A 26,675-nucleotide genomic window follows, 5' to 3' on the forward strand; every position below is an offset into this window, starting at 1 on the left:
GTGCCTGATCTCACAGGACTTTGTCTGACCTCGTGTAACCAGTGGAACGTTGTCTTGTCCTGTGAGACTTGGGTGTGCTTTGGGTCTCTCTCCCAGAGCTGGGCTTTTGCTATAGTCCAGGCGTGCTTCAGAACGTGTCGTCTTGTGGGACCAACATTGCCAAGTGTGCTGCCAAACCAACAGAAAAGCCTCTGTTTAAATATCTGTGAGGGCAAAAATGTTCCATGTTTATGATTGAGTCCAGAACACACCATACTTCTGCCGAGAGTTGAGGAGCTTCACATGTCCAGGCTCACGTATGAATGCTTTAAGGGTAGTTATAACCTCTCACAGGAAGCGCAAAAAGACCACAATATGCAAAGTGAGTGAGACTCAAATGTAACTTAGTGAGCATCAGGAGCAGTCTGGGGTGTCAGGGGCAGGCTAGGACCCAGGAACCAGTAGTGTCACAAGCCTCAAATAAAAAGAAACTAATAAAAGAATTGTATGTATGTGCATGCAGCAGGCTGTGGACCAGAAAACCAGCAGGTGATCAGTGCAAATAAAGATAAGTGACTTCCACAATTTCACACAAAATTGTCAGGGGAACTGAAGGAACTCAGGTTACTGACATGGAAGGAGAACCCACACAAAGCAGGAAGATCTAACCACGCATGGACTTTACAAGATGTATCATCCAATGCGTTGGTGGCCTGGCCATTACATATCCAATGTTGTGTACTTGGTAAAGTTTTTTTTTGTATGTGCAAATTTTGGGTGACAAATTATTTGTGCAGATCTCTCATTTTAACTATGCATATTGTTTTAACCAATGACATAATAAAGATGCAGTTGGAACAACTGTATTGGTAAGAAGAGTGATTAATGATGTGGTATAGTTATGCCACATTAACGTGGAAGACTTTTTTATTAGAATCTAGGAAGTTGATGGTGTTCTTCTCATCTTGCTCCTGCTCATTTCCTCCTACCAATCAGTGACCCACTGCGAGTCTGCTCTCTCCACGGTTTCCTCAAAGTGCATTGACGTAAATGACAATTGTCTTTAGCGTTTATTGTGAATGAAACGTTCACTGCGTACTCTAGATGTCATTCTGAAGGATTTCCACTGGAAGTTCTGATGTAGGCCTGCAGGAGAACATAATTATTCAGGAGGCAAATGGAAGATTTCCTTTTACCTTAAGAAAAGGGTTAGTGGGAAGAGTTTGAATTATTACAGTGTAGCTTTTGATTTGCCAATGCGATCTAACCATGATCATCATGTCATGTCTAATCTGCCGTTTTGCTAATTGTTTGTGCATAGAATGTGTATAAAACCCCTTAATTTTTAAGGTTGGGGAGTGAGTTCTCATTTTCCTTCCCGAGACTTTCTGATTGAGTTGAGACATTCTTTCTTCTTCCTTAGTATGCTGTCAGTTCTCTTTATGGGTTTGACACAAAAAATATGGGAATATATAACAGCTTAACTAGGGATTATTGTTCTGAATTTGTGTTTTGTATCCGAGCCTTCATGGCAATCAATGCATTTTTCTATATTGCTTTTATTAAGAATTTTACAATCAAACTTTTAAACTAATTTTTGATCTAGAACTCAGTTATTGAGTGGTCCCGGTTTCTATTTGGATGGTGTCTCTTGCCACTAGATCAACTGGAATAGTAGAACTAAATTGTCTAAGGTAAAAATCGGGGTGTATAAATTATTGGGGTTCAGTAAATATTGGGGTTCAACTCCCACATACTGACACCTGTAGAACTAACCTCTTAAAGGTCTAAAATGTTACCCATAACATACACATATGTAATATGAAGAGTTGCATTGAGAAACTAGTGAATAACGTGAGATGAATATTAATCTAATGGTGAGGCACACATCAGCATTGTCAGTGGCACTGTGGTATCCATGCACTGTTCCATGCTACTGAGCCATTTGTGAGACATCGAGTGCAACACGTTACTTTTCACCATGTTGCTACTTTAATATTCATGGTAATCAAAAGATTGTTTAGCGATATTCGCAATATACTGCACAAGTGTTACATCTTTCAATGGCATTTTTACCCCTAAAATGCTTGAGGCAATAATAACTTTTACTGTACCTCTGGGTAGGCAGAAACAGTACAGCAGACAATGTTATATTAACAACCAAACAAAGTGTCATGTCAGGGCAGATCATTGACCACTTGCTTTGATGATATTGTGATGGTACTGCTGGAGACTATCACTAAATCACCTAGTGAACAAACCACTATACCCATAGCAGCAAGATTCACTGCAGAAACACCATCCATGTTAGCAACAGGCAAAATTAACAAGAGTAAGGATGTCAACTGAAGCATAAGACCATCTAATGACTTTGATTACAGGGCCATGAAATGTAGAATCACAAAGTGACTGTTGGTTAAAATGACCTGTCATGCATCACTGCTGATTTGGAAATGCCCCAAAAGAACATGGATGACTTGAATGTACCGGTAAATCAGCCAAAATACCACAGCACTGCTGGAGTTGGAGTAAACTTTGATGGATGTCAAGGAAGACTTAGAGGACAATACATTTCTGAAGGCCATTAAGAGTCTCCATATAAGACATGTCTGCTTGGCTGGGAAATGCCATAGTGCATATGTTGTGTGGCAAAAATATGTTAACAGACTTTAAAGAGTCACTTGGACACTGATCGGGAAGATCCACAGTCTTGCATTTGTCAGACTTGTCTTGGCGAGGCGTGACCTGAGCACCAATGTGCAAATATCAATCTCACAGTTGAACTTTGCCATGGGATTGTGGTGGCTCAATGAGGTGTTGACCCTCTGGCACCCACCATTAGGTCTCAGAGTAGGAGTCATGCAAAGTTCTCTATCCAAATTATCATGAACTATTGGGGAGAATGGAGGATAGGCAAATGAGGCCATTAACCAATACCAAGACTTAGGGTCTTTTTTTTTTACAGATTTGTGGACTCAGTACTCCATCTACAAATACATCTGCAAATGTGTAGGGCTCGTTCAGAGCTTGACAGTGATGACATTTCAATATTAGTTTAGAGGCATTATACCAAGTTCACCATCAAGTGTTTTGAAACGTTCGCCTTTTTTCAGATAGACTCACGAGATCTGTGTGATCCTATGTGTCGTCCTCTTTCCATTTGCTGGGTCTCTGTCAATGTTATAGTTTCCCTTCATGTCATCATCGTGAATTTGTATTTGCATGTCGCTTTCTGTATATTCATCAAGGGACATTCAACCTGGTACTGCTCAACTGTGCACAGTGCAACACACTACATTCATAATGCAGCTTTGGCTCGGTACAAAGGTCTACCACCAGATGGCTACAGTTCTGAACCATAATCCTAGTCACAGCTGTCATGCAGTTAAGTACATATTGCACATTTCATGTGATCTGACATTTAATTTCAATCCCTTCATGTGCCTGTATGTCATAAATATTAACCTGTAGTCTTTGTCCATACACGCTACTTTCAAACTGTTAATTTTAATATTTCTGAGAATGTAAACATTTATTAAGTATTTTTTTTTGTAAGTGCTATGTGTCGCTTTTCGTTTATTTCAGAGCACTAGCCAGAGGCCTGAAGAATGCAACAGTATGGCAAATGTGAAGAAATACTTAGCATCATATATTGCCTGCACGTTAATGTGTTTCTCCTGTTTCTGTAAATGCATGCTACATCAGCAGGATGTAGACAAGTGACATATGTGCAATCTACGGCACCTATGACATGAGGGAAATTGGTGGTGGCCTAGAATCTAATCTTTGCTGTTTGTGTACTTACTCCTGGTTTAGCGAACCACAGATCTTGTGGTATAAGGGTCAAGATTGCCTCCAAAACGTGGCAGAACCGCAGATAACGCATGATGTGAGGCCCAGCTGTGGCTGAATGTGCTCTGGAAGGAGCTTGAGGACCAGTGGCGGCTGGCAAAATTCAAATATGGTGAGGCGTGATGCGTGATGCTCAAAAATGTCACCATATATGTTGCACTACACTTGCTGGCCTCCGTCTGATGTGTCTCTCCTCAGCAGGATTGCGATCCTGGAGTCCATTAGCAGGAAACTGAATTAGTTCTTTCCTGCTCCTGGAACATGAATCCAACCAATCCTGGATCTACTCCCCTGTTGTTTTCAGCATTAAAGCAGCTCCCAGATTGGTTGGAGTAGGCTAACTCAGCCCTCATTTTGAGTCTGGGGGCCGGTGCCAGCAATTTCCAGGCTGTTTCACAGCCCTTGGATTGCTGGGTCTACAGTGCGCATGTCAGATATGACTGCTGTAGACAGCCGGCCAATCCGACATGCGCACTGTAGACCAGTGCAGTCCTCCTGCATTTGCAGGATTCAGCCCCACCCCGAGCCTCGCACTGTACACAGCGCAAGTGTTGGCAAAATAAAATGGCATGGATATGCCATTTCATTTATTTGTGTTTGCTTGCTGCGCTCGCAGCAGGCGGGGCAACGCTCCTCCGCCTTTTAGGAGGAGCCGCCCCTATTAAGGACTTCAGCTGCAGTTCAGCAAGTATTTTGACTTTCACTACAATTGTATGAGACCTCACTGCTGTTAGCTCCAGGGACTGTAAGTTTGTTCACGGAGCTCAAATATAATTGAAATGCTTAGAGTATACCTTTACTTGCTATTGTTCTCTGGTAACTAAACAGTGTGTCCCTCAGTCTGTATGTTTGTTCCCTACACAGCTTTCTCCTCAGTTTCTTTACTGTCAATTGCAGCAGTTTGAGTCAGTGTCAGTATATTCAGGTCTCCAAAATAGTTAACTAAGGGGGATGCAGAATGGTCTATGTGCCTTAGAAAAGGCTCTGATTGATACTCATTATATCCATTTGTTTTTGTTTGATGCCAGACGCTCACGTGATTGGCGCATGTGCCAAGGAGCACCACATTGTGTGGGGTTGGTAAATACTACTCAATACTAGTGAGTATGGCTCTCTGCATTCCTTCCACCAAATTGCCCCACCTAGCACGCATGGCTTGGATTCTGCCACAATGAAATATAACTTCCTGCTGTAATCAATCAATCAATCAATCATAGCATTTATATAGCGCGCTACTCACCCGGAGGGTCTCAAGCCGCTTGGGGAGGGGGGGGGGTCCGCTACTGCTCGAACAGCCAGGTCTTGAGCTGCTTCCTGAAGGCGAGGTGGTCTTGAGTCAGGCGGAGGTAGGTCGGGAGTTCCACGTCTTGGCGGCGAGGTAGGAGAAGGATCTTCCTCCTGTGGTGGCTCTTCGGATGCGGGGGACGGCGGCGAGGGCGTGGTTGGTAGATCGAAGCTGGCGTGTGGGAGTGTAGAAGTTGAGGCGGCTGTTGAGGTATCTTGGTCCTTCGTTGTGTAGGGCTTTGTGTGCATGGGTGAGGAGTCGGAACTTGATTCTCTTGTTGACCGGGAGCCAGTGCAGGTCTCTCAGGTGTCTGGAGATGTGGCTGTGTCGGGGGATGTCCAGGATGAGTCTTGCAGAGGCGTTCTGGATTCGCTGGAGTCTCTTCTGGAGTCTGGCAGTGGTTCCGGAGTAGAGGGAGTTGCCGTAGTCCAGTCGGCTGGTGACGTGGGCCTGGGTGACCATCTTCCTGGTCTCGGTGGGGATCCACCGGAAGATCTTACGTAGCATGCGCAGGATGTTGAAGCATGACGAGGAGACGGCGTTGGCTTGTCTGGTCATGGAGAGGGAGGAGTCCAGGATGAAGCCCAGGTTGCGTGCGTGGTCTGTTGGTTTGGGTGCGCTGCCCAGGGCGGGGGGCCACCAGGAGTCGTCCCAGGCGGAGGGCGAAGATCCCAGGATGAGGACTTCCGTCTTGTCTGAGTTCAGTTTCAGGCGGCTGGTCTTCATCCACTCGGCTACGTCTTTCATCCCTTCGTGTAGGCTGGCTCTGGCGGTGGCGGGGTCGTTGGTGAGGGAGAGGATCAGCTGGGTGTCGTCGGCGTAAGAGATGATGTTGAGGTTGTGCTGGCGTGCGATGGCTGCGAGGGGGCTCATGTAGACATTGAAGAGGATGGGGCTGAGCGAGGAGCCTTGAGGAACGCCGCAGATGACATCGGTGGCTTCTGATCTGAAGGAGGGGAGGCGGACTCTCTGAGTCCTTCCAGCGAGGAATGAGATGATCCAGTCTAGTGCCTTCTCTTCGATTCCGAGGTTGCTGAGGCGCTGCTCTAGGGTGCGGTGGCAGACAGTGTCGAAAGCCGCGGAAAGGTCCAGGAGGATGAGGGCCGCTGTTTCCCCGTTGTCGAGCAGGGCTCGGATGTCGTCGGTGGCTGCGATAAGGGCGGTCTCAGTGCTGTGGTTGGCCCGGAAGCCGGACTGCGAGTGGTCGAGGGATCCATTTGTCTCGAGGAAGGCGGCCAGCTGCTTGTTGACGGTCTTCTCGATGACTTTGGCTGGAAACGGGAGGAGCGAGATGGGGCGGTAGTTTTTAGTTCGGTGGGGTCCGCTGATGGTTTTTTCAGTAGAGCGCTGAGTTCGGCATGCTTCCAGCTCTCCGGGAAGGTCGCTGTGTCGAAGGAGGTGTTGATGACGTCTCGCAGGTGGGGTGCGATGACGGAGTCGGCCTTGTTGAAGACGTGGTGAGGGCAGGGGTCGGTTGGAGATCCGGAGTAGATGGAGTTCATCGTGCGTAGGGTTTCCTCGGTGTTGATCGGGGTCCAGGCGTGGTGAGGAGCAATGAGAACCGTTACGATGCTAGCGAGGGTGGTATCTATGAACCGTAAATAACGAGATTAATAGGTGTATGCATTTTCGCTACGCTACTTAGAAGGGTTCGTCTTATTTACAGGTTTCTTCATTTTTACCCTCGGGTTCCATTTTAGATACGGCATCCATTTTGTCTCTTGCCCTCACGTAGTCAGCGAACAGACAAATGTCCGCCTCATGACCCTGTGATTCCCGAGACTGGGGGATGACACGGCAGAGACAGATGTCTCCGCAGCTGGGTAATCTTCCCACGTTGGCCTATTGTTTCAGCCTTGCATGCGCTCGGCTTGAATCCTTTGATCCTGGGATTACGCTTCCGATACAACCTCCACACTCCTTCTCCTTCTGTTGTCTGACTTCCTTGCACCTGTTCCTGTCTCTTACTCTCGTCCTTTTACAACTAGAGTGGAATGTGCATAGCAGCAGGATAATGTGCTTTTACAGTTGGGAACCGACAAATGTTACTGTGATTATGTTCCGGGTTTCCGACACCATGAATGAAGCCTTTTAAGTTTATTGTGGGAACTGAGTTGTAACCTTTTGTTCGTTACGTTATTGAATGCTGAAAATGTGTATAAAAGGAGCGACGCACATTTGCAATTTGAAGCAGGCTCTTGGAACCTACACTCTGTTGTACTTCCCATGACTTTTGCATCCCTGCAGTAATAAACGCTGATCTTTGACGCCGAAGGAAGTGTCCCGTGTCTCTGTCACTTGTGCGCCGAACAGGTATCCTACGAAGGTTTCAGGTGTTGTCCCCTGGCACCGCTGGTACTTAAAAGTCCAGTCCTTCAGTTGGCGCCCAACGTTGGGCGACATCAGCGGTACCGGTCCAAATCCTGACGATTGCGAGGAACTTCGTGTGAAATCTCCGAGGAAAAGGTGCACCCCGCTTCATCGATCCTGTTGTCGAAATAAGTGGTCCAAAGATTTTTCCCGCGAAGATTCCCGCCTCCTGACGGCTGCAACGGATCGATGCTCTGACTGTCGTCCTGTTTTGGTGCCTGGCGTAGTCCTTTGTATGGCGAGACGATAGACGGGCCTTCCTGGTGACGCCATCGAGCTCTCAGTTAAGTATTTGTGGGTTGCTCCCAGTCCTTAGTTGTTGGTGCTTAGTTGTTTGCATGGTTCCATTGCATTTGTGGTGCTTAGTTGTTGGTCCTTAGTTGTTATTTGACAGTTGCAATTGCCAAAAACCGAGGGTTTTGTCTTTCACGAAGATTTAGTACTTTGGTAACCCTTGAAGTTTGATACTTGGTTAGTGTGCATGATGCCTAGCCGTAGTGGTTTCATTGGTTTCTTCAAATGTTGCAACAAGGATTCCCGGTTGGAGGACTCGTGTCCGATACCTCCAGCTGGAACTCCGATATATGAGCTCTATAGTCGACATGGTGTGGGCCCTATTATATATAGTGACTGTTGGGTCCGTTATACGAGAAAGGATGGTGTCCTTAGTTGGCCACCACACGGAAGTTTTGAAATGGAGATTTTAGATAATCTAGAAACTAAATTATTTAAGAAGAAAGCTAGGCCAGCTATGTTTGATTCCCTTCGTTTGTGGCGTAAAGAGGCCAAACAGAAAGAAATCAAACAGCTTAAAAAGAATCGTAAAGAAGGTATCGTCCCGATAATGCAAGTTGTACAACAATGTCAGCGAGATAAAGAAGAAAAAGAAATAGAAGTTTCTACTAGACTACATCACATGAGAATAGACAAATGTTATACGGTATTATCAACTAGTCTTGATAAGACAGAAGAGGACTCGAAGGAGGATCCTCTGTTAGCGTATTTGATGAAATCGCCACCTCCTTATGCACAGGGTGCTACAGCCCCTGTAGTTCCCCCTGTAGTTCCTCCTGTAGCTCCTCCTGTAGTTCCTCCTGTAGTTCCAGTGGCTGCTGGTCAGCCTGTTGTTGGTCCTGCGTTTGTCCTACCACCTGGTCCTATTCCTACTGCTCCTTTGCCTGTACCCCCTCAGTCAATTGTTCCTGTTACCTCAGCCGTCCCGGCTACCTCTGCTGCCCCTACGTTCACTTCTAATGTTGTTGCTCCTGTTCTTTTTTCTCCTTCTGTTCGTAGTCGTATCCCTAATACTGTCGCTACTCTTTACTCCCCACTTTCTGGATCGTTATTTCGACCCGATGTCTCTGAAACTCCTCAGAGGCGCAGTCAAATCCCTGGTGGAAGGGAGAGTGCCACGTTGGTAACTATGGCGCGTAGATGGATAAGACACCCTGCTAACTACCCGCCGCGCGTGGTCTTTGATATGTTTTCTCAGTTTAATGAGCCCACTCAAAAGATTTGTGTTTGAAGAAATGTGTAACTTTTTGAGAGAAGAATGGTAAAATGATGATTTAGATAATGTACCGCCCGATATGACTGAACTTCAGAGTCAATTTTCGAACGGCATGATTGTAGGTGGAGATGTACGACGTGCATTAGAGCGATTATTAGCCTTACGGCGCACAGTGTTTTCTCGAGTGTCGTTTGACGACGATTCCGATACTCAGAAAACGAACTCTGGTCAGTATCCTATGAGAGAGGTTCCGCCAGTGTACATGCCAGGTGACCCGCAAGCTAATCCTGTGATTCCGCCATACTTTCAGAGAGTTTGGATACACCTCCCATGGAAGCAATCAGAAGTTTTGCAGGTGAAACAATCTTTACCTGATCCACGCAAGAATCCGGCAGGTTATTATAAGGAGTTGTCTCAACTGGTAGACGCTACTGTTATGAATCTTGCGGACATCGACATGCTGTTTGGCAATGTCGTACCACAACCGATTTGGGCGAAAATTCGCCAAGAGAATCATTTAGTTGAGTTAGGTGGTGACTGGGCTACACTAGTAGCGGCAGATGGACGACAAGTTGGTGGGGCTAAGCCTGAGCAGCTAATTACGGAGCTGCCTCAGAAAATCATTACACTTATGAAAACGCTCATGCCAGCGATGAAGGTAAATTGGGATAAATTAGCAGCTTGTAAGCAAAAGAAGGACGAGAGTGTCTCCGATTTCTTTACCAGATTCAAAGAGGCATTTGTCGATCATAGTGGTCAGGATATGGGCACCGAGGGAGGCCAACGGTTATTTGTTGATAAATTTGTATTGAATTTGTTGCCTGAGCTATGCAACAAATTGAAAAATTCAGAAAGTGCTTGGGCGGTTTCAACTACTGCTCAAATATTAGCGACAGCTCAATACTATGAGAATAGGGAAAAGGAAGAAAGTGATCGTTCAGACAAGAAAACGAAGGAGCTTAAAACGAAGGTTCTGTTACAGCAAGCGTATCCTCCACGTTCAAATCAAAATGATTCTCAACAGCAATATCGACCACAATTACAATCTTCCAGGATGCAGTCACGATCTGACTTCTCCGACTTTAGATCTACGCTTGGGTATAATCAGTGTGCATATTGTAGAAGAGAGGGCCATATAAAATATGATTGCCCAGCTTTGCGTGACCGGCTTAACGGTGTGTCGGCACGAGGGGGTCGTGGTGGTCCTCAACAAGCACCCCGAGGTAGAGGCCGCGGTGCCCCTCAAAATCAAAATCATGAGCGCCCTCATACCCCATCAGACGCGAATAATTATTTTGACCAACGAAATGCGAGGTCCGATAAATCAGCACAGTATCATGTGGACGATTATTACGTCGAACATGAGATTGATGCAGGTAACCACTACTAGGACAGCCACCGACAGAGAGAGGGAGTAGTATCAGTTCCGGTTGATCAGAGTGGGCCTTACGTCGCAGTTGCTACATCTGGCGTAGTTGAGCCTTTTCTGTTAGACACTGGTGCAACGAAAAGTTCCATCATGCATTCGAAACTCCCTGGCGCACCTTTGTCCGGCTTAACAAATGTTTCCATTGGATTCTCTGGCGCCCCTGTTAGCAATCCTGTCTCTAGCCCTTTGTCCCTTACGATTGGTCCTCATGAGCTAGAGGCCCCATTGATTTTATCTACTGGTTGTGGTGAGAATCTTTTGGGCTTGGATTTGTTAAAACGGTTATATGCGACTTTGTACTGCTCTCCTGCGGGAGTGGAGCTTACATTAGGTCAGAGAACGATCTCTCCTATGTACTTATCAATTGATAAGTTCCCACCGGAATTGAGTTCCCTTCCTGCGTCGTTATGGGCTACGGGTCCCAATGATGTAGGCTTATTGAACATCGAATGACTGTGCCAAAGACTCAGAGAGATGTACGTGCCTTTCTAGGTATTACGTCATACTGCAGACAATGGATTCCAAATTTTTCATTGTTGGCGAAACCATTGATAGCCCTTACGTGCAAGGATGTTTCATCTCCTTTGCCATGGACTGAAGAGTGTCAGAAAAGTTTTTCTGAATTGCGTGATGCGTTGTGTTCGGCTCCTGTGTTGGGTACTCCTGATTACAATAAGCCGTTCACACTTTATGTTCACGAGAGGGACGGTTGTGCGTTGAGAGTTCTGACACAACAATTTGGCGACAAACAGCGTCCATGCGCATATTTTTCTTCGACCTTAGACCCCGTAGCTAGAGCCGTGCCGAGTTGTTTGAGAGCAACAGCGGCAGCTGCGGCGTCCATTTGACAGTCCGCAGGTCTGGTCATGGATAATATGCTCACGGTGATGGTCCCGCATGCAGTCGACACTCTCTTGAACCGAACGAAAACTCAACATTTGACGAGCGCAAGGTTGTCTGGATATGAGTTGACGTTATTGGCAAGTCACATACGGATAAAACGGTGTAATGTGTTGAATCCAGCAACGTTGTTGCCGATCGACATGGAATTAAGTGATGTAACACCACATGATTGCTATTTGAGAACTGAAGAAGAGACGAAGGGTCGTATTGACCTGAAAAACACTCCATTGGTAGATCCCGATGGTACCTTGTATGTGGATGGTTCATGTTTTAAGTTACCAAATGGTGATGTGACGACTGCGTATGCTGTAGTAACATTGAGTACGGTTGTGGAATCTGCGAGATTGAGTCAGAATTCGGCCCAAGCGGCTGAGTTGATCGCCTTGACGAGAGCGTGTGTGTTATCCAGAGGGAAGCGGGTGAATGTGTTTACAGACAGCCAGTATGCTTTTGGTGTGGCGCATAGTTTTGGTCGATTGTGGAGAGAAAGAGGATTTTTGACGTCGCATGGTACGAAGATTCAACACGGACAGCTTGTGAATGACCTTTTGGACACACTTACATTGCCTAAAGAGGTGGCAATAATCAAATGTAGTGCGCATCGGAAGGTGACGGATGATGTTGGCCGCGGTAATGCGTTTGCGGATGAGATTGCGAAGGAGACGGCTAGAGATCTGACAAATCGAATGTACGTTGCGAATTCAGTAAGATGGCCAGCGGAGACTAGTATGTGTGAGGACACAGTTGAGAGTGTGAAGAAGATACAGGATGAAGCTACTGAGATGGAAAAGACTCAGTGGAAAGAAAGTACGGGAAAGTTAGAGGAGAATGGATGTTGGGTTGATTTGTCGGAAAAGCAGAGATGGATGTTACCAGATGCATACGTGCTTGCTGTTGTTACTATGGCTCATGGTACATCACACATTAATACGAAAGGCATATGTAAGTTGCTGTCGCCCGTATGGAAGAATGATGGAATTACTAAATGTGCGGAGAGAGTGGTTAAAAATTGCATGGTATGTTTGATGTATAATCCCGGCAAGGGCACCCCCACTCCACGTGGTCATTTTGCTCCTCCCACATGTCCCTTTGAAATTATTCAGTTAGACTTTATCCACATGGAGAGATGCAATAATTTGAAGTTCGTCTTGGTTGTAGTTTGTGCGTTCTCCAGATGGATTGAGGCTTACCCCCTAAAGGATAATACTGCCCTGTCCACAGCAAAGGTTCTACTCAAAGAATATTTCCCCAGGTATGGAATGCCGCGGATTGTATGGTCAGATAACGGAAGTGAGTTTGTGGGAGGTGTAATGAAGAGTGTATGTCGTGGTCTTGGCATAAATCAGAAGTTTCATAGTGCTAATCATCCTCAGTCTGCGGGTTTAGTGGAAAGGTATAATGGCACTCTGAAACTGAAACTTGCCAAAATCCAGGCAACGACTGGTCTATCATGGCCCGACGCTTTGCCTTTAGCTCTCTTATCGACCAGAGCGACTGTGCACTCTCGAGTAGGGCTCAGCCCATATGAGATTGTGTTCGGCCGTCCTGCGAACATTTGGGGAGTCCCGAGGCCTAAAGAATTTGACAGACTTGAATATCCAATGTTAATTGACTATCTCTATGATCTGACTGCTAAATTGAGTTTGATTCATCAACAGGTCTTTGAGGCTCTACCGACACAAACAGAGGGTCCTGGTCATCGGCTCCAACCAGGTGATTGGGTTCTTACCCGCAACTTTGGACGAAAACGAAATCTTGAGCCAAGGTTCGTGGGACCTTACCAGGTGTTGCTGGCAACGAGGACTGCGGTTCGGCTGGAAGGGAGGAAGCATTGGGTGCATGCCACCCACACCAAGAAAATTCCGCTCCCATTGCCAGCAGATAGTTGGATCAGAAAAGGATTCGGCTCGTCTGAAACTTACGTCCCTCTAAATTACGTGCCGTAGGAGATAACACAGTAAGACCCGACACCCCTGTTGAACCATCCGGAGTTAACCCTTTTTCAGCAACATTGGAAAATTCAAGTTCTGAACAATTGCGTGAACAATCGAACACTCCTTTGCCGTCTGATCCACTGTTTGAAGAGCAGACTCGCCCCGGAAGAAGTCGATACTTTCTTCGACCGCGCTAACAGACTAATAAATTCTGTTTTTTTTATTTTTTTGAATCTACATCACCTCTATTGTTGCCATAAAAATTGTGGACATTACACATATATATATATATATATATATTGTGTACCTTTTTCCTTACAGCTAGGAGGCGTATATTGAATTCAACGGACTCTTGATTAAAAACCTTTTCATCTGGGTTAACCGTAAGGCCGTGCGGGTACTTCCTCCTGTTTAGCAGGTATCTGACACTAGGTCGATTACTTTTGTCGATTTCTGGGAACTCCTGGGGATTGATAATCGCTACTCAGAACGAAGTGCGTCAAGAACGTCACGGACGGTTTTTAGAAGATGGAGCCTTCTAAGCTGTTGGAAATTGAGAAAATGGTGGCGCAAAGATCCAAACTGCACAAGACGTTTCGAAAAAAATGTTTTTTGTTACAGTTTTTTATGTTGTTCCTAACTGTTTCTATGCTGCTGGTGGGTGGAGTATATTTTGGTTTTCAATCATTGCTGCCTTCTACTTTACCTACTCCTCCTTCTCTTGATTTAACTTCTGTTTCCACTATGTCCCCACATTCCTTCCATCTTCTGCCCCAACATGAACAGGTCAGACGTGCGGAATTTATGAACAATTCTTTTGTTCAACTTCTACATCAGCATCAGTTAGTGATGAACACTACCAATTGTTGGGTATGTGGGTTAATGCCACATACCATGGATAAGGGTATTCCGTATTTTGTTCTTCCTTATAGCCCCCAGGGGTCAGCTCGAGCATTCCAGACCATGTTCCGTAGTGCACTAGATTCCTACCCCCATCGAGAGCCTCGCTCTGCAGACCTTGGTCCTGGCCCGTACCACAAGTCTTTGGCGATAGCCATTGCAGATTTCAATAGAGATATTTTTGGCGCAACACTTATCCCAGAGGAAGAGGTGCGAGCTTATAAGGATCTGAGTGAGGTCGAGTATAGTACATCAGTGAATGATAGGCAGTTTAAAAGCTCATCTCCAATCTGGATCGTACCTCATCTCGGTCATTTCTGTCTGCAAGGTCTTGGTCGCAATCCGAGAGCTCAGCTTGGGAAGAGTGCTTGTGTTGATAGTTACGTTTTACCAATGCTCTCTTCCCCTGTCTTTCTGACTGCCAAGGGTACCTATTTTGTATGTTATGATCGCGCATATACGTGGTTACCTCATGACTTCTCGGGTACCTGCTATATCGCGAATCTTTTGCCTCCGACTTTCACTGTTGCCTCAGATTATCACAAAACCAGAGTTGTGAGAGGTGTCATTCGTAAAGAAGATACTGCCGGTCAAGAAGCAGGAGATTTCTTTAAGGGTTTCCTACCGTTTTGGGGCCCTATGGTCAATAGCAGGAATCTGAGACAGTTAACTCGTGTAGTGGAAGCAACTGCTAACATAACTGCAAGCGCCCTTGGCAATCTGACAGCAGAGCTTCAAGCGGATAGGCTTATGACGCTGCAGAACCGTATGGTTCTAGACATAGTACTAGCAGACAGAGGTGGTGTGTGCAAGGTCATCCATTCTAGCTGCTGCATTTTCATACCTGATAACGCTCCAACGGTTTACCAAGCCATCTCGAAGTTGCATAAAATCTCAGAGTCCATACACGTGGACGAGGGAGATTGGACGCTTCTAGGATGGTTTTGGGGTCTGATGTCAACTTGGGGTTGGAAAATTCTGATGATTATAGGGGTTGTTGTGACGTTTCTGTTCACGTGTTGTCTTTGTGTGCAGTGTGGTCCTGCCTTATGTGGCCTTTGTGCTACAACGTGTATAAGAAGGCCATCTGTTACCGGCGAGACATTGATGAATAAGATGATGTTCCAGCAACACTTGAATGATCTGATGAATATCGAAATTGATTATGATTCCGACTAGTGCTTGCCTACATGAGGGCAAAAGGAGCGTCTGAGGAGCAATGAGAACCGTTACGATGCTAGCGAGGGTGGTATCTATGAACCGTAAATAACGAGATTAATAGGTGTACGCATTTTCGCTACGCTACTTAGAAGGGTTCGTCTTATTTACAGGTTTCTTCATTTTTACCCTCGGGTTCTATTTTAGATACGGCATCCATTTTGTCTCTTGCCCTCACGTAGTCAGCGAACAGACAAATGTCCGCCTCATGACCCTGTGATTCCCGAGACTGGGGGATGACACGGCAGAGACAGATGTCTCCGCAGCTGGGTAATCTTCCCACGTTGGCCTATTGTTTCAGCCTTGCATGCGCTCGGCTCGAATCCTTTGATCCTGGGATTACGCTTCCGATACAACCTCCACACTCCTTCTCCTTCTGTTGTCTGACTTCCTTGCACCTGTTCCTGTCTCTTACTCTCGTCCTTTTACAACTAGAGTGGAATGTGCATAGCAGCAGGATAATGTGCTTTTACAGTTGGGAACCGACAAATGTTACTGTGATTATGTTCCGGGTTTCCGACACCATGAATGAAGCCTTTTAAGTTTATTGTGGGAACTGAGTTGTAACCTTTTGTTCGTTACGTTATTGAATGCTGAAAATGTGTATAAAAGGAGCGACGCACATTTGCAATTTGAAGCAGGCTCTTGGAACCTACACTCTGTTGTACTTCCCATGACTTTTGCATCCCTGCAGTAATAAACGCTGATCTTTGACGCCGAAGAAAGTGTCCCGTGTCTCTGTCACTTGTGCGCCGAACAGGTATCCTACGAAGGTTTCAGGTGTTGTCCCCTGGCACCGCTGGTACTTAAAAGTCCAGTCCTTCAGTGGACGGTGGTGGTGGGGGGTGCAGGTGCTGTCGTGGGGTGCGTCGGCTCTGTGCTGAAGCTGTTGTGTATGTCCGCGATCTTGTTGTAGAAGTAGGAGGCGAGGGAGTTGCAGAGGTCTTGTGATGGGGTGATGTCGTTGTTTCCGGCGCTGGGGTTGGAGAGCTCTTTGACGATGTTGAAGAGTTCCTTGCTGTTGTGGGCGTTGTTGTCCAGTCGTTCCTTGAATGCGGTTTTCTTGGTGGTGTGGATCAGTTGGTGGTGTTTTCGAGTGGCGAGCTTGAGGGTGGTCATGTTGTCTGGTGTTGGGTCTCTGCGCCAGGCTCTCTTGAGGGCTCTGCAGTTTCTCTTGGAGCTCTTGAGTTCGTCGGTGGACCATGGTGCTTTCTTGCTGCCGGGTCTGCTGGGCGGGGTCCTCAGTGGGGCGAGGTCGTCTGCGCAGTTGCTGATCCACTTTGTGAGGTTGTTGGCGGCCTGGCTGGGGTTCGCTGAGCTTGCGGGGGGTCCTGGCTCAGGGAGGAGGCGAGCTGATTGGCTGTGACCTTGTTCCAGCTTCTGCGTGCAACCTGTTGCTGGTGGTGGTGTATTGTGTTCTTTTTGTAGCTGAAGTGGACGCAGCTGTGGTCCGTCCAGTGGAGTCCGGTGGCGTGGCTGAAGGAGACGTCTTTGCTGGAGGAGAAGACGGGGTCGAGGGTGTGTCCGGCGTAGTGGGTGAGGGTGGTCACCAGCTGCTTGAGACCGAGGGTGGCGAGGTTGTCCAGCAGGGTGGTGGTGTTGCGGTCGTTGTTGTTCTCCAGGTGGAAGTTGAGGTCCCCGAGGAGGATGTAGTCAGCGGAGGGGAGAGCGTGCGGGCTGATGAAGTCGGCGATGTCTTCGCTGAATTGTGTGCGTGGTCCCGGGGGTCTGTAGATGAGGGTGCCTCTGAGGGTGGTTTTGGGGTCGGTGTGGATCTGGAAGTGCAGGTGTTCGGCAGCTGTGAGGGTGTCGTCGGAGTTGCTCGTAATAAATGTATTATTTTTCATATCTACTTTCGTCCAATATTTGGTTTACTTTAATGTGTGTGTTCCATTGCATTGGCCTTACACTGGTGCAATTTGTTAGTAAGTCTGGGTCTGCATTTACAGAAATCAAGCCACCTGTAACTGTTTTATGACAAAAAATCCAATACCGTATTTATATGAAACTCATAGTTCAATTTCTTCTGCCAGATTTTTGCCAACTCATTTAATTATTTGGGGATAAATTGCAGAAAAGCCTACTCCACCGAAAGTCATAAGTGACAATGACTGATTTGACATGAACTTTCAAGATGTGTGCTGCTTGACTGGCTGGAAATTTATCGCACTTGTTGACCGATTTAAAGTAAACAACAGACCATAAAAAAATATCATACAATAAGCAAAATAACAACACATGTAAAACATAACTGAGTACATCACAACAATATAGTGGAAACAAACTCAATACAACAACCCCAGTTCAACAAAGCATATGTGCACAGCATCACAAAAACAACAGAACACCACTACCTGAACAAAATGGCACATGCAAATACACAAAGATTCTTGTCACACCTTACCACTTTCAGAGAATCCTGATTTTGTGAGACAGTGACAAGATTTGCTCCAACCACCGCCTTCGTGAAATAGATCAAGTCACGCGTTTTGTGGTCGGGTCCCCTAATGTCAGTTTCCTTTTAAGATATACACTATCATGAAATTAAAAGAGGTTTGATATTAATTTACCCCGACAGGAGATGGTTGCTTTAAGTCAACGTCCAGTTGGGGTTATATTCAATGGTCTATATTTTATGACCATGATCTTTTTAGGGAGTGTGAGTGTTATTATCACGAACTGTAAACTGAGTCCGCAAATACCTCAGTTACCCCAAAACTATTTTGCTAAAAACCTATTTTCTTAGGTGCAGAATAGATCACATTGTTAGCTATCCTGATTCTCACAATTCTAACTTTAGACAAAAGTGTATGACCTTTTCCACTTCCTGTCTTCCATTCAGGAACAAAAATGGCAGGTCGCCATTTCCCTGTACTAAACAAATCTCGTGGAAAACAATGCTAGAGAGTAGAAAAGGGGGATTAGGGAATGGTGGTCCTGAGCGCCAAGTGACATTTGCTTTCAGTGTGTTCGTGGACTAAGAAAATTTCGGAAAATTTAAAAACGCTTTTCATTATTTGAGCTTTGATTATTCCCTTGGAGGTTTGCTCCGTCAATTACACGACCTGTTTGGCATTCCTGCTGTCAGAGGACTCTGGTTACTCATCAGCGTTCTTCCAACTAGACTCGAAAGAGTCTTTGGGGGGAGGGGAGTTATTTTAGAAGGGGGAGGCTAATAGGTCAACCAACGTTGGCCCAGATAACATACGTCCAACAATGGAGCAGAGGCATGCTTAGAGCCAATACAAGCAACAAGAGATAAATTGCTCATTTTAAACATATTGGTCACCCAGCGGTGGTTTCTTCACCTGGGAGGGGAGCATTTACCCTCCTTTGTCCTCTGCTGCTGTGGCTGGTTGCATGCTACAAGGCGCGCTTGTCACTTTGGCCAGCTTTCTTTTTTTTTTCTGTGATTTCATTTTTATTTTTTTATTTTTTTTTATTTTTTTTATTTAGAGCGAACATCAGATGAAACAAAATTAATAGTCATGACATACAATTGTGTGCTTAAAAGCAGAGACTCCACTTAGCAACTTATATGATACTAACAAACACAGAAGAAAGGAAAACAAGAAGTTACAAAAATTCTTCATAAATAACTAACATATAAAGACAGCACAATCAGGGTTTATATGTTTCTTATATCATAATACCAGGCGGTTTTTGGAGACCATATTTGAGCGCCTCGTATTCTTGCCTTTTTACCCCGTGTTTCATATATTGCTACCTCTTGCTTATAAACTCCAAGAAAACGAGTTAACCACATTTGGAAAGTTGGGGGCTCAACTTCTTTCCACCGTGCTGCCAAGATGATTCTAAATACCGCTATCCCCAAGAATAAAGATGATTCCTCCTCTTTACAATGCCCGAGAGTGCTATCATGGCCGAATAGGTAGAGTGTAGTTGATGTTTTCACTTTATGCCCAAAGACCTCTTCCCAATAGTTGGAAATCATTTTTTTGCATAGGTCTAGTTTAGGGCACTCCGCAAACATGTGGATTAGATCTGCCGGTCCCTGCCCACATCTCGGACAATTACTGTTTGTTCTCTTGCCCCACGCAAATAATTTTGCAGGTGTAAAATATAAGTTATAAATGGTTTTATAAAGTTGGGCCTTAAGGTTAGATGCTAAAAATAATGTAGCCGAAAATGACAAAGACAAATCAATATCGACATTTGGATTTCCTAATTTATTGAACCAGCCTCTCTCGATACATTCTATATCATCTTTCTGATTCTGAATCAACAGTTCATAGATAGTTCCTATCCTAGTAGTTCGTTTCACTATCATATCTAGCAAGGGAACATTATCCATCATAATTTTTGGGGATTTTTGATTGAGGGCAGTAAATACTTGGATATATTTAAGAAAATCATTTCTAGGGACAGCAAATTTTAATTGCAGATTTTGAAATCCCACATTAGGATCATGGCAAAGAACGTCCCCCACTGTATTAATTCCCAGACTCTCCCATTTTCTAGCAAGCCCATCATTACATTGATGTGGTAAGATTGAACTCTGCCACAAGGGAGTATACTTTGTATATTTTGGTAACAATAAAAATTTAGAAACTCTTTTGAAAATATTCCATGCACTACATATAATCTTGAATTTAGTTTTTTTGAAGTAAGATGGCTCTAACTGCCTAAGCAATAATCCTCTGGCTTCATTGCCAATTGCCAGTTCATAAATTGATGGTATTTTCTGAGCTGGCATTAATCCTAACGCTACTTTAGGAATGAATAAAGGTGCCATTTGTTGAAGAAGGGCTGCCCACAAATAAAGCGTGATATTCGGGATAGCTAATCCTCCCATATCAAGGGATAGGGACAGATATGGAAGAGCCCTCCTGATTTTCCCACAGCTCCAAAGAAATTTAGATAAGCAGGAATCTATATTTTTAATGATGTTATCATCTACCATCAGCGGGATTGCCCGAATAGGTATAGTACCCTCGGAAAGATATTCATTTTAATGAAGTTTCCCCTACCTATGATAGACAAGTAAAGATTATTTACCCTTGAGAGATCTTTATTGATATTTCTAACAAGAGGCTCATAATTAAGCTGGTTTATAGTCTCAACCATGGGAGAAATACATACTCCAAGGTAAATGGCCTTATCGACCTTATATGGACTCTCATACAAGATATTATCAGTGCACAAGACCATCGTTTTATCTCTATTCAGGGAGTAGCCTGAATATAGGCCAAAGACATTGGTGATTTGCTCAATATCCTGGACTGCCTCCGCGGGGTTTGGTGTTAATACTGCCACATCATCGGCATATGCCAATACTTTAGTTTGGTAGCTATTGTACTTTGGCCAGCTTTCTTGCGCCGGCCAAAGTGACATGTCGACTTTGAACATCTCCACCTAGCTGTCTTAGACAGCTGGGTGGAGATGAAGCACAGGCCTACAGGGCCATAAGGAGTGTCCAGCCAGCCCGCTTCAGCCAATCCTGGTACTGCTCTCACAGCATGAGAGCAGCGGCAGGATTTGTAAAGGGAGTTGGCTTGGTCCATGCTGGAGTAAGAAGAAGATTGGGACTGGCAAGGCTGTGCAGCCAGGTAAGTGACTTAAAAAAAAGCGTATTCATGTTTTTTTTCGTCCCGTTATTTCCACCCCACCACTACCCGTAGCTGGCAGCTGCCACTGGGTCGCACCCAATATGATAGGATTACAACAGACATGTTGTAGTGTAATTGATCTTTGAAAAGGGGAATGAGTGATTCTGATGCGGTTAGGAAAATATTCCCATCTAGGGCCTGATTACGATGCGGTTAGGAAGGCCTCCTAACGGCATTTGCTCCTTCCGAATCGGATCGGGAACGTATCTTCCTGACAGAGGGCCAGCGTACGATGCGGTTAGGAACACAGGCTCCCATGGAAGTCAATGCGAGTCCAACCAAATTGTATCTGGAAGCATCATACTCGGTGGTTCGGACTCTTCCGATCCGAGTTGGTCGGAAACCATTTCCAAACCGATTAGCTCGGGAAGATTTTCTAACCGCATAAGAATCGGGCCCTATAAAGCAACTTCTACAGATTTCAGTTCAATGCACTCTAGAACCATTTTTATCAAATGTATTTCAAGATGAGGACGCTTTTTTCCAGGTCTCCAAAAACTGTCTGTGAAATGAAAATGCGCTCAAGAAATCGTTTTAATTCCATCTTCAGGAAGGCAAAGCTCTAGTCTGATTGCTGATCTAAGGTACAATTTCAGCATGCTCTTTGGAAAATATGCTTGCTTGAGACCAGGCCCGGACTGGCCGTTGTGGGCACCGGGCAATTCCCCGGTCGGCCGCAAGGGTGGGGGCCGGTTTTGGGCCCTGGGGGCCGTTTTTGTTGCAGAGCCGTTTTTGCAGCATAGCTGCAAAAACGGCCCTGTAACAAAATCGGCTGAAAAGCGGCCCTGGCAGAGCGCTCGGCCCCCTCCCCCCCCCCGGGGGGTGGGGGGGCTGGCCGAGCACTTTGCCAGGGCCGGTTTTGGTTCCCAGTCCGGCCCTGCTTGAGACCATACATACCTACATGTCAGAATAGTGAGCTTAGTGGGTTAATGCACCTGATTTTGGGATGTATGACTGGCAAGTCTCAGGTTTTATTACTAATACATCTTGTATTTCTCCTACGATTAAATAAGTGATTGCCAATAATGTTGCAATATTACTACCTGTTCATAACTCTTCCAGGAATCTGGCTGTTCTAAATCAAAAGAAACAGTTGTTGTTAGCACCCCACAACCAACCATGCTTGCATTCTGTTTTGAAGCCCTCCGCAGAAAAAGTGTCAAATCCAATAATATATCAATGCAATGTTTCTTTATTTCCAAGAAATCCTTTCTTATAGAAACATTGCACATTCCCCAATTCATAAACACATACAGTTACATGGGACCTCCTCACCATGCTGCTCATGCAGAGGGGATTAGGGGCACCTGATATGTATGCCCAGGTGCAGTGGTTCACTGACAGAATATCGACACCTAAAATATCCCCATACCACAATATCGAGTTTTATCAACTATTTCAACATCCTATATTCATAATGGTAAGTACAAAAATATCAGGAAAAAATAGCGATGTCAAGAATATAGTTGTACAAAATATCGTATTTTATATTTATATTTAAAATAAAATAATACATATTAAATAATAAAAAATAATATAAAAATTAATTAGATTTAATATACATTAAAAAAATATAACAAACCTAATTTAAAATAAAAGTTAAACAGATATATATGTACTTTAAAACCATTAATAAACTATTCATTTATTTTATAATTTTCAAATTATATACATTTTTTACACATAAATATATGTATATATAAATATACTAGTAACATAAAATCTATTAAAAAACATTCTAGTATAAATTGAAACATTAAACTATTTAAAAATCTTTTATTTCCCACGCTAGTCAGTGCAACAGTAGGGAAAGTGTTGGATAGCGGATTAGTAAAAATTACTATTCTCATGCCAGTGACTGCAACAATAGGGAAAGTGTTGGATAGGAGAGGGTAGACATTTACTATTCCCACTCCAATGAGTTCAACTGTAGTGAAAGTGTTGGATAGCGGAGGGGTAAAAATTGCTATTCCCACTCCAAGTGAGTGCAACAGTAGGGAAAGTGTTGGATAGCAGAGAGATAAAATGTACTATTCCCACTCCAGTGAGTGCAACAGTAGGTAAAGTGTTGGATAGTGGAGGGATAAAATTTACTATTCCCACTCCAGTCAGTGCAACACTAGGGGGTTGATTCCGATTCGGGAAAAAAACGCTCCGAATAGCCGTTCGGAGCAATTTCCCATACGAATCGTACCCTGCAACATCCCGCGTACGTACGTCAAAGTACGAGTCGTACCAGGAGCCGGACTCTGTACGAATCGTACAGAGACCGTACGACTCGAATCCCCGAACGAGTCTCCGTCGGAACCCGCTGAACGCGAGATCTGTACGGCTCGCGGCTGGTTTATACGACCCAGCAACTACGATACGTGTCGGGTACGCACTGTATGACCCTTTTTTTACGGGAGCTGAAAACAGCCGTAAAAGCAGAATTTGCGCCGAAACAGGTACGGAGCGCCCCCCCCGCGTACGGTGCGTACCCCGCCATGATCGCAGGGGTACGCCCCGTACACCCAGCGTGCATGGGGTGCGGTGCGTACCCCCCATGATCGCAGGGGTACGCACCGTACCCCATGTACGCTGGGTGTACGGGGCGTACCCCTGCGATCATGGGGGGTACGCACCGTACAGTGGGTATGTGATTGTGTGCGCTTTTCTGTACAAATCGCCCTTACCTGACGTGGACCGTACGGATTGCGTCTTGATGCCCCGGTCCGGATCGTACTCGTCGGGTCGTACGGCGTGTGTACGAGTTGTACAGAGAGGGCTCCGGATACGATTCGTACGGATGTTTTTTTTACCGGATCGGAATCGAACCCTAGGTAAAGTATTGGATTGCCGAGGGGTAAAAATTAGTTTTCCCACTCCAGTCAGTTAAAAATAACAACAAAGTGTTTAAAAATGTAAAAAATATATAAATATGTAAAAAATCTAAATACAAAGATGTTTACTATTAAAAATTAAAACTTATTATAATGTTAAATGCATAAGACAAATACCTACAAATATTATATTAAGTAAAATGAAAAAAAATATTCTAACACAAAAAATCTTTTTTATTAGAAATTATTTAGAAACTAAAATATTAATTATTACATTAATGTACTGTTTTTATTTACTATCCTATAACACCACACAATTCACAACTTACATCTAAATTTTAAAAACATGTACTTCCATAATTAACATAATTAATTACCAATGAAACAAATATTAATTAAAAAACTAATTAAAATACATAAAAATGAATTAACTTACCACATTTTACCTCTATTATCCCCACAGCCCCCAGCTAAAATGAAACTGTAATACAGTTTTTTACACAATTAAAACTTATTTTCAATTACAATACTAATAGTATTTAACAATTATTTATAAAGTAAGTAAAATTAATTTATCCCCCACCCATTACCCCTATAAAAGTAAAACCCACACAAATGTTAATATTTACCCTAATTAAATAACAATTAATTAGCATTAATGATCAACTAATTATTAATTATTTAAACATAAATTACTTCCCACCCTTTACCCCATAAACCCCACAACCCACACCTAAAATTAATTACACAATTTCCATAATTCATTTATAATCAATTATTTAAAATAAATTAACAACTAATTATTAATTAAATAAACATAAATTACTTCCCATCCTTTAACCCTATAAACCTCACAACCTGCACCTAGAATTAATTACACAATTTCCATAATTAATGTACAATCAATTAATTAACATAAATTAACAACTAACGATTAATTAATCAAAATACATTTCTTCCCACCCTTTACTCCCATAAACTCTCTACAAGCTGCACCTAAAAAAATTACACAATTACCATAAATAATTTCCAATTAATTAATTAATATTAATTACCAACCAATTAATAATTCATTAGAAATAAATTACTTCCCACAATTAACGCTATAAAATCTAAATTAAATAAATAATAATAAATAAAAAATAATCATTAATTTATTATAATTAAACTACTTCCCACCCTATCCCTCTATAAATCCACAACTCGCTACGATACTAAAAAACGCAAAATGTAATTACAATAAAATTGATAACTACTAAAAATGTAACACATATATTAAAAAACATAAACAATACTTATACCAAAAAACATACATCACATACATTTAAAATATAAACTAAAATACATAACACTAATTAAGAAGTCGATATTTTAAACAACTATATTTTTGCAAACGATATTAATAACTTACCTTAAATTCGATATTCTTGACCACAATATTCTTGCTGTCCATATTTCTGTGTCACGATATTTCCAACTCGATATTTGTGTAAGTCGACTTTTCCAACTCGATATTCTGTCTGAATACCCACTGAAGAGAGCCTCTTTCTGTGTGGATGTGCTTCATGTGAAAGGGTAGAATGGCGTCACTCACAGTGAAGTTAGGCATTGGCTGAAGTAGAGTGACTGATTGTCTCATGCTGTAGGCAAAAAATTTGAAGGACACAGAAACAGGCCAATGAATGAAAAAGTCTGGCTAAAAGCCTCTATAAAGAAGTAGATTTTTATATAGACTTTTAGAAAAATCAAAAGGTTTTGGCAACTGCAGACCTGACAATAAAGAAAAAAATAGTGGAGCCGCAACTCAAACATAGCTGTAAATTTGCTCAATTAGTTTTAGCATACTCATGGAAATCTACGATTTTTATAGGCATTCTTGTACAAACAAAGGGATGTTTGTGAATTCCGAGAAAAAAAAACCCACTGTACAAAAAGCGTTATCCTATGCCTAGGAACAGGTCTGGCTTTAGGGCGGTGCGGCCGCACTGGGCGCAGGCCTGGAGGGGGGCCATTGACCTGGGGGGGGGGTGCAGGGTGCTGCGTTTAGCAGTAACTTACTATTTGACTTACGTTATTAATTGTGTTTAATGTTCCTGCTGGAGAGCGAGATCAAGGTATTGTCTAGTGACAGTTTGGACTCGCTATCAAGTAGCGCAGAGGGTTCATGTGCCGGCTGCAAAGAACAGATCTGCCCGCTGACCGCGTGACCCGCAGGGGAACATGGGCGGGACAGCGCTTTAGTCCCACCCGGCAGAAACTCCAGCCGACACTGATAGGGCGCGCCGCGTTCACCATTCACAGGCCAGGGGAGGGCCTTCAGGTAGGAGGGGCGAACTCGCTATATCTACCAAGGTGGCCAAGGCTCGGCCTCTCTTTATCCCAGTCTCCCGCGGCTCAAGCGCTGTTCTTCAGGCGCTGTTCCTGTCCCGGCCTCTGTGTGGCCGTCCTGCGCCTGCCTGCCTCGCTGGTCTTGCGTCGGGTTGTCTGTCTCGACGGGTGTGCGGTGAGTGCTGGTGATCGGGGCCCACGTTTGTTGTCCCCGATGCAGAGCGGTGGTTTGAGTGGTCTAGGGGGCCGAGGGAGAGCGTGCCGGGCAATGTTTGTTGTGGCGGTGTTCGGTGTGTGAGGAGCTCCGATTTTAGAGAACGGGTTTTTCTCTGTTTAGTGAGACCGTCATTGATGCTATTGAATGCGTTTGTATAATGCCGGGCAATGTTTGTTGTGGCGGTGTTCGGTGTTTGAGGAGCTCCGATTTTAGAGAACGGGTTTTCCTCTGTTTAGTGAGACCGTCATTGATGCTATTGAATGCGTTTGTATAATGCCGGGCAATGTCTGTTTGTGGC

This window comes from Lissotriton helveticus, chromosome 6 (assembly GCF_964261635.1).
Source record: "Lissotriton helveticus chromosome 6, aLisHel1.1, whole genome shotgun sequence".
NCBI classification, from domain to species: domain Eukaryota; kingdom Metazoa; phylum Chordata; class Amphibia; order Caudata; family Salamandridae; genus Lissotriton; species Lissotriton helveticus.